The 9,264-nt window shown below is 42.8% G+C and overlaps 2 non-coding genes across 2 annotated transcripts; both read left to right on the top strand.

Annotated features, from left to right (window-relative positions):
• Positions 1–805: 805 nt before the first annotated feature.
• TRNAG-UCC (transfer RNA glycine (anticodon UCC)) lies at positions 806–877 on the top strand. Its single transcript has one exon. It is a non-coding gene; the product is annotated as a tRNA-Gly (tRNA).
• A 7,186-nt stretch (positions 878–8,063) lies between these two features.
• On the top strand, positions 8,064–8,275 carry LOC144739007 (small nucleolar RNA U3). Its single transcript, XR_013589338.1, has one exon. It is a non-coding gene; the product is annotated as a small nucleolar RNA U3 (small nucleolar RNA).
• Positions 8,276–9,264: the final 989 nt, after the last annotated feature.

Here is a 9,264-nt window from a genome sequence, read left to right as displayed (position 1 = left end):
CCCTTTTGTCTCCTCATCCAGCACCAATTCCCTGCAGCTGGGAGGGAGGACACTCCCCCCGTCGCCATTTGTCGTATGGCGCCGCTATCCGTGGTTCTGAAGAGCCAAACTCAGGGCTGTCGGTGAGAGCATGGAGCTCTCCGGGGTGCTGATGCCCTCACCCTGCCTCACTCTGGGGTTGCCACAATCTGGACTCTGGACGTCCACTAGAGGACGCAGATCAGCTGAGAAGACACAGGACAACAACAATTACCAACTGGGCACCGGTTGTACCGTGAAGTTTTTATTTGATTCATTTGTGATCCAGTTATTTTATATTGTTTCTTACAACATCTGCTCGATGAACATCTCCATGTCTTTTGGTCGTTGATCTTTTTACACATTTTTTGTAAACTTGTAGTTGTTAAACAGAATCTTGTCGTCTCTGTTGTTGGATTCAATGGATGTATTTTTTATGTGATTAATTGAGATGAATTAATTACAAAACTTTAAATTATTTAGATTAATATTTTTAATCAAATCCTACCCCGGGTTATTTTTTATCAATGGTGGGTGTTAATCCTCTTCAGGGGGTCATCACCTTATCATGGTGGAGAGGTTTGCATGTCTCATAGGAGCTTCTTCTCCCCTCTGAGCGTCTCTGGGCCGACAGCTCCAGGATCGTCTGGGACACACACCCGGATGGCAGCCCCATTGTCTGTCAGTGTCTGTCTAGTAACTGTAACTATACAAATCACCTGTAAGTTTTGTGACTGTTCCCTTTAATGTTGAATTCCAGCTCCTCCATTTTTACGTCACATTTGTGGCGATGGTGGTATAGTGGTGAGCATAGCTGCCTTCCAATCAGTTGACCCGGGTTCGATTCCTGGCCATTGCAGATGTTTTAATCTTAAATGTTTGTTGATGAAAGGAAAACTTGACTGATCCCATCGTGTGTCTTAGATTGATCACTACATGTATTATGCCAAACACATTCAAAGTATACTTTCTCTGATCTCCCTGTAATCCTGCAAAACAGAAATCAGCTCAAGATTAATTCATTTAAGACCTCAGATTGAGGATTGCATGAACCATATAGTACAGTGACATTCTGTTGCCGCAAACAATTCCCCAGCGCTGTATGTGGGGCTCAACCCACAACCCAGTGCATTATCATGAGTGTTGTAAATAGGCTGCACCTGAGGGAGCTTCATCAATGGGCATGACACTTATCCTGACACTGTTGTCATCATTTTAGAAGATTTCAACCACTGTAATCTCAAAAAAAAAAAAAAAACCTAAACTGAACCAGTTCATGACATTCCCCCACCAGCCGCTGCTTCCTTCTTTAATTTCTAACATCTCTAAATCCAGTTCTAGCTTCTCTTGCTGCTTCTAAATTTCTAATTGTCTCTTACTGTATGCGGCTTTAGCATCTGCAGCTTCAGCTGAGGCTCGTGCCATGATTGCTGCTTCCAGTACACTGGAATGGATGACGTGGAGGACAGGTGTCTGGAGCTGGAGCGAGATTTGGATGAGGCTTTAACTGTGGAGTTAGCCTCTTCTTCTACCTGCTCCTCTTGATTGTTGTCCATCGCTGTGTTGTGAGTTGTATCTTTCACCGACTGCTGGTTTGGCTTTACACTGTACTGCTATCACTACATGTTGGATCTCTGTGTATGTGAATGAAGGTCAGCAGCCAGTCAAACTCATTTTTTCATGAGCCAGGAATCAAGCGTCCTTCTCCCTTTATTACAATCACTCAGACAGCTTACAACTCTGAACAGTTGGCATGAATTAATACATGTAAATTATGAAATATTCATAACTAAATTATTAAGAACCATTTCAAGCTTTTTCCTAACAACACATTGTAACATTGGGCAGAACAGGTGGTGTTAGGTAGAAAAACAGGTGAGAGGATGGGGCAGATGATAAATATAGAGCAGAGAAGTGTAGCAGTGGACTAACAAAAAAAAGTGTAATAACTCAAAAACAAGGATCCCGCAGCAGGGCATCACCTTACCACACAGTTCCACAACAAGCTCCAAATAACCCACACACATAGTCTGAGGGCTGTCTTTTTTTCTCCTCCCCTCTGCTACTGTTCTCCGCTTTCCGACCCCGCTCCCCCCCCATATAATCAATCCTCCAGTATGCTACATAGTTTTTGCATAGTTGCCTCGGCAATGATGCTGAATCTAGCTGAATTTCGGTACATGTGACAATAAAGGCAATCCATTTCATTCCATTCCGAGGCCTGATGCCGACTTGCTGATTTGAATCAGATGTGCAGGAGCAGGCAGACCTTCAGGATAGGTGGCCCAAGAGGAATGCTTTCTACACCCCATGCAATAGGTTACTGGTCACAATAAAATGCCCATAGCTGTGTGGGTTTTTTTTTTGTTTTTGTGTTTTTCAAACAAAAATGTTACTGCTTCATTCAGGATTCCATAATGATATGGTAATTCTGCACTGGTATCCATGGTGCAAAAAGATAACCATGTACTCCCACTGGACAGGATATAAACCAACACTGCTGGTTGGCTGGATCACAGTGCAAATGCAGCCAGTGCCTGCGCTCCTAAAAGGATGAAGATGTGTATTTGTTCGTTCCATCCACTTATCATCCATATTCTCATGAGATCTTCACATGACACAACCTGTAACACACACACACACACACACACACACACACACACACACACACACACACACACACACACACATATACACAGATTTTACAAAGCTAAACATAGCTAAACATATATACTGTACATGTACACAGCATATATACAGTATATGTATGGGCAGGCTTATCCACAACCAAAGAAGTGTGTTGTGCTGACCAGGCTTTGAGCTTTAGTTATTAATACATTCATTTATTAGGGCGGCCCCTAATAAACCCACTAGGAGAAGTGGAATCAGAGGCATACGTAGGATAAGGATGTGGATCGAGTTTTTTGAGAGAGTTGACAAATGTATGTAGAGAGAATTTGGAAAAGGGAAGTAGAGTAAGTAATCTTATTCAAAGTTATTGTTCAAATCATCCAATAGGATGATAACATTTTCCCCATATTCATGTATTTAAAGTGAATCTAGTCTAATTAAAATAAGTTACAGATAATATAATGTGGAGAACTTCAGTTCAGATATTTCAAGGATCTAAATGAACACTGTTCACCTGCATGAGCTACGCAAGACTACACAAAAAAAATGTGTTGAACTTCATTTTAAATATTAACTTTTCATTTAGTTTTATTCATGTATCCAGGACTAATTCAGCCTGACTGAGGCTTGTGTCTCGTTGGTGTTTCAGTAACTGTAACACTGACTGTTTTCGTCTTTTTATTATTATTCCTTTCCCACTGACCTTCGTTGTGTTACTGCAGTCACAGTTGTTATGTCAGACGCTGTGATTGGCCGAGCTGGGTCATTTCCATAAACACATGGCAGTGGAGTGTATTGATGGCAGGAAGAAATCCTGAGTGAGAGTCACTCTGGAAGGAGGGAGGTTTGGTTTCAGTCCTCTGACATACTCTATATTTATATACTATATTTCCAGGGGTCATTTCTATAGTTTCTGATTTGAGAAATGTGTTTCTTCTTAAGATTAGAACATCATCTGTCAGTTTACATCTGTTAAGTTTTACTTAACTCTACATTGTAGTACAGTCTGAATTTGCACTATACAAATAAGCTTTGTGGCTTGTTGATCTAGTGGTATGATTCTCACTTAGGTTGTGAGAGGTTCTGGGTTCAATTCCCAGACGAGCTCTTAACACAGTTGTTATCTGTCCTAGTGTTTGTCTACACTAGTATACAGATGTTACATGCAATTCAGGAAATCTTTATTAGGCTGCACTGAGATGATTACTGTATTTTAATCTCCACATGAGGTCAGTAACGTACTGACACTACACTGTACACACCAACACTTTGGTAGCACGTACTGACCAACTCAGCGAATTGGCTGTATTTCTGTCAGCATCATGTGTGTCTGTGGTCGCCCAGTGTTCAGAGCCTGTACTACAGACTTGGAGAGCCAAAACATTCATGATATAAAATTGCATTTTGTTTGTCATTACTTTAATGAAATGTGTACACACTGACAAAGCAGCTGGCAACGCATCACAGACTGTGTAAATGCGTACGTTGCTCATTAATGCCTCAATGAACCTACAACATCCGTGAATCCCTCAAAATCACATTACATTTATCTCTTTTTCCCAAGATAAAAGAACAAACATAAAATCACTAAAGCATCAGGTCCTAGTATTGATAATTATATATTGATAATTTTATTGACAATAAAACCTTCAGGCTCCAATGTCTGCCGTTTACCTTCATTTATTAAGGCTAAAATACAGTGAATCCCACAAAAATTCTTGAAAACACAGTGCAAGCGAGCGAGTAAACCAGTTAGCAGTCAGCAAAAAGTAGTAGCGCACCCCCCCCACCCCCAGTTCCTTCATACATTCTGCTGGTAAAACAGCTGATTTTACTACGTCCCTCAAGTACCACCCCACCTGACTCCTCCTCAGATGTGCAAGAAGGAAGCTACCTGGCACCTACACTATAAAGTACACCTACTAAATCAAATCGTCTGATGGATCTGCGTTCGAGATTATCAGGAGCAAAGAGCAAACATATCGCCTCCTCTTCAAAAAAGAGTGGGAACCCCTCAAACACACCTGAATGAAGTGTGGAGATGACACTGTTCATATTTCCTTTACTGAACATCATGTATGTGAAAGTGTCTCGTGAAGACGATGGAAGCCTTGTAATTGGAAAAAAGGCAGAAACCTCAGGGAGAAGCACATCCCTCTTCCTGGGATGGATGGACAGTCAATGTTCAGTGTACAGACAATTACAATACAAATACGTAAGAGTAGTATCGTGGAACAGTTGCCCAACATCATGCTTTTCCTATGATCTGAAAACTAAGAGAACAGGATGAGACAAGATTTTTAGTCCCAGTGCTGGTGAGGAGACCACATGATTCAATTCAATTCAATTCAATTTATTTGTATAGCCCAACATCACAATTTACAATTGTCTCGATGGACTTTACAGTCCGCACATTGCTACACCCTCTGTCCTAAATCCTCAGTCAGGGTGAGGAAAAACTGCCCAAAAGAGGGGGTAGAGGGGGTAGTGAAAGGGGAAACGGGGGAGAGAGGAAGAAAGGAGGTGGGAAACAGAAGAGGCTTAGTGCCAATGCTCAGTGCCACTGTTACGACTTTGAGTTCCCCCGACAGTCTTGAGCTATGGCAGCATAACTAAGGGCTGGTTTAAGTTGCCCCTGAGCCCTGAGCCAGCCCTAACTATACGCTTTGTCAAACAGGAATGTCTTAAGTCTATTCTTAAACAAAGAAAGTCTGTCAGCCCCTCGGACCCAGAGTGGAAGGTGGTCCAAAAGATGGGAGCCTGATAGCTGAATGCTCTGCCACCCACTGTGGTTTTGGAAATTCTGGGTACAACAAGCAGGTCTAGATTTTGGGAGCGTAATGGTCTATTTGGATGATAAAGGTACTATGAGATTTTTGAGGTATGAGGGACCCTCACCATTCAGGGCTTTAAAGGTAAGGAGGTAAGAATTTTGAAATCTATTCTGTATTTAACTGGGAGCCAATGTAAAGAGGCTAGTACAGGGGATATGTGGTCCCTTTTTCTGGTTCCTGTCAGGACACGAGCAGCGGCGTTTTGTACCAGCTGCAGGGGCTTCAGGGAGTTGTTAGGGGAACCTGACAGTAAGGAATTGCAGTAGTCTAACCTAGAAGTTACAAAAGCATGGATCAGCTTTTCAGCATCGTAACGTGACAGGGAAGTGTCTGATTTTAGAGATATTCTGCAGATGGAAGAATGCTGTTTTTGTGGTATGTTTAATGTGGTATGTAAGAGTTAAAGGACAGGTCCTGATCGAATATATCGCCTAGGTTTTTTACTGTGGTGGTGGAGGCCAAGGCAAAACCATCTAGGGAAATGATATGATCTGTAAGTGAGGACCTCAGGTGTTTGGGGCCAACTACAATTACCTCAGTTTTGTCTGAGTTCAACAGCAGGAAGTTAGTTGTCATCCAGGTCTTTGAAACAGGCCTGGAGTTTAGCTAATTGATTAGTTTCATTTGGTTTGATGGACAAGTAGACTTGTGTGTCATCTGCATAAAAGTGGAGATTTATTGAGTGTTTCCTAATCACGTCGCCTAAGGGGACTGTATACAGAGTGAATAATAATGGTGCTAGCACAGACCCCCTGAAGTACTCCACGACACGACATGTTGTGTTTTCCACACTGGATGTAAAAAGATTAAGGACTAGGCTTTCAAAGGAGCTGTATCTGGGCTTAGCATGGGGGTTAATTTGTAGAGCAGAGTCATAGATGGCTGCGACACCCCTCCTCCGCGGCCAGTGTTTCGAGGAATGTGTGTGTTAGTGTGGCTGGGCGGAGTGGATTCATTGAGACTTGTTACGCGGGCTGAAGCCCGAGGTTTGGGAGCGGACCCAGAGATGCGAGAATCAACACACAGAGGAACGTCAACTGAATCAACAAACAGGTTATTGCACAGACACGAACGAAACACCACGAGTCACGGTAATAAACAGAGTAAATCAAAAAACGAGAACTAAAGGTCGCGCACTATGGCGGAGTCGAAAACACATGAAGGAACAAAAACACAAACTGAAAATCACGCCACTACGGCGGACAAGAATAGCAGGAAGCAATAAACCAAAAATCACGCGCTACGGCGGAAAAGAACGATCAATAGCGAAGAACGAAAAATCACGCGGGACGGCAGAACTAGGAAACGAGTCAAGACGGAAGGAAACAAACACGAGATTAGCTATAGCGACGGCGGGAGAGTAGGGCGAAAGCACAAACAATCTGGCAGTGGGGTGCAGCCAAAGCACGGCTTAAGAGCAGGAGCAATCAGCACGCCGATGAGAATCAGGTGCGCTGATTGCTCTGTGAAATGCTTCTCATTGTTAATCATTTGTTCATTGTCTGTGCATGCAACACCTCTCGCTGGTCTGCCCATCCCAGGGAGGGGGATCCCTCTCTCTGTGGTCCTCCCTGAGGTTTCTGCCTGTTTTTCCCCCTGTTATAAGGATTTTTTTGGCCAATTTTTCCTCACCCTGATTGAGGGTTTAAGGACAGAAGGTGTAGCAATGTGCGTACTGTAAAGTCCACCGAGACAATTGTAAATTGTGATGTTGGGCAATAGATATAAACAAGAATTGAATGTCTTTACTACTATATACTATACTACGTGCAGTAATCAATCTAAGACAAACAATCAAGTTTTCCTTGCATTAACAAACATTTAACATTAAGACATCTGCGATGGCCAGGAACTGAACTCTGGTCAACTGCTTGGAAGGCAGCTATGCTCACCACAAAAGGGCATCAACCGACCCCTTCCTGGAGATGATCCTGAGCCCGGCGGTTGGAGGACTGATCAGCACCCGAGCAGAGGCTGACCCTGCACAGAGCGGACAGAAAGATTCTCTACGAGAACTGTGCGAAAAGCATCCATAAGGTCAGGCTGAGCAACAGGCCCTCCACCACATGGGCACAGAGACTGGACACAGCACAGTGGGGGGTCCTGTACAACTCTCCCCTCAAGAAATGAGCTGGCGACCTCCAGTGGAGAGTTTTACATGGTGCTGTCACCCTCCAATACTTTTATTTTTTTCCTGAACTCTGTTTCTAACAAGTGCTCTTTCTGCGACCTGGAAGAAACTACTTTCCATATTTTCACTGAGTGCACCAGTCTCTTCTCTCATTTTACCGTGGTTTTTAGTCGTTTCAATGTGGTCTTTGAAAATAAAACCTTCATTTCTGGGAGCTGGCTACAGGCGTAGAGGAAGGGAAAAGTGGCAGCTCCCTAATTTTGTAATTGGCAAAGCAAAGATGGCCATTTATGTGCATGAACACGATTTAAAATATATATACACTGTACAGCCAGACATGTGTGATGTCCATAAACTCATGGCAGTGGAGTGTGTTGACGGCAGGAAGGAACCCTGAGTGAGAGTCACTCTGTAAGGAATGAGGTTCAGTTTCACTCTTCTGACATATTCAGACTGTACTTTCAGGGATCATTTCTATATGACTTGTGAAATGTGTTTCTGTGAGTGTTTGCTCTCGCTGACCATGATGAATAGTTGTGATGTTCCTTCCTCAGTGTGACACTGACAGTGAATAATGACTCCGTTCATATGTCCACTGTCATTGATGAACACTTGTTGATTCTTCTTGAAGCAACAATGGGAGGAATGTGCTCAGAGTGGTTGTCTGTTGGTGTTCAATATTAACTAATACAAACATGTAAGACGCAATAAATTAGTATTACATTGTTTGAGTTTATTGCCAAGGATACAATGATTCAACTCAACATTTTTCTGAGTTTGCTATAAACTTTGAATTTGACTATGTCACATTCCAAACTCTTTCTCCACATTCTGATTGGCTGGGTGTGTTATGTGCCCATGGGGTCACGTGTTAACTGGACCAATCCTCATCTACAATCATGAATGTGATGGAAAGAATATTCCACAAATTAGAAAACAACTGGACTTTTCATCATCTTATGTTTGGTCCCTGAGCTCCTGAGGCTCTGGGCTTCAGCCTCAGTAAACCTGTGCGTTTAGGTTTTCTGTGCCCAGTCTGATTTTTTATAACTGGGCATGCCATGCTCGACATTTCTGGTTGTGGCTGCGCACCTATTGTAAGGGGGAGACTTGTGTGGGACTCCTGGGTGTGCGCTCCCCACTCCCCGTGGGGTCTCCTTTATCTGTGACCCCAATAATATCAATAGTGATATTCAGCATAATCCCATAATTTATAATAGTGTTAAGGTCTGGTGTGATATCAATAAACATCTGGGAAGGAGAGAGAGGAAATCTCTGCTCTCTCCTGTTACACTCAATCTGGATTTCCCTGCAGGCACCTGTGTTCTCTTCCTGGAGAGACAGGGGGATGGAATTGAAAGAAATAACATGTTGCATGGTGAAACTTGAGTATTTCTACATTGGTAAATGACTGTTGATGATTCATCATGATTGTAATTGAAATTAAACCGTGCAATCTTGTTATTTTCAGAAGTGTGTATCAATCTGTTAGCTCTTTAGATAAAGTACAATTGTAGCAGCTCGCAGGTTGGTGACCCCTGTTTTAAGCAATGGGATGAGATTGAGTTGCGCTAAATCTGACAGCCTGGAGGAAAGATTGATTTCTAAGTACCTGATGGTTCCAGATTGAATAGGAGTAAGTGAAGTAGT

Source organism: Lampetra planeri, unplaced genomic scaffold, assembly GCF_965212315.1.
Source record: "Lampetra planeri unplaced genomic scaffold, kcLamPlan1.2.h2 scaffold_1256, whole genome shotgun sequence".
NCBI lineage: Eukaryota > Metazoa > Chordata > Hyperoartia > Petromyzontiformes > Petromyzontidae > Lampetra > Lampetra planeri.
This window is presented reverse-complemented; position numbering and strand designations above follow the sequence as displayed.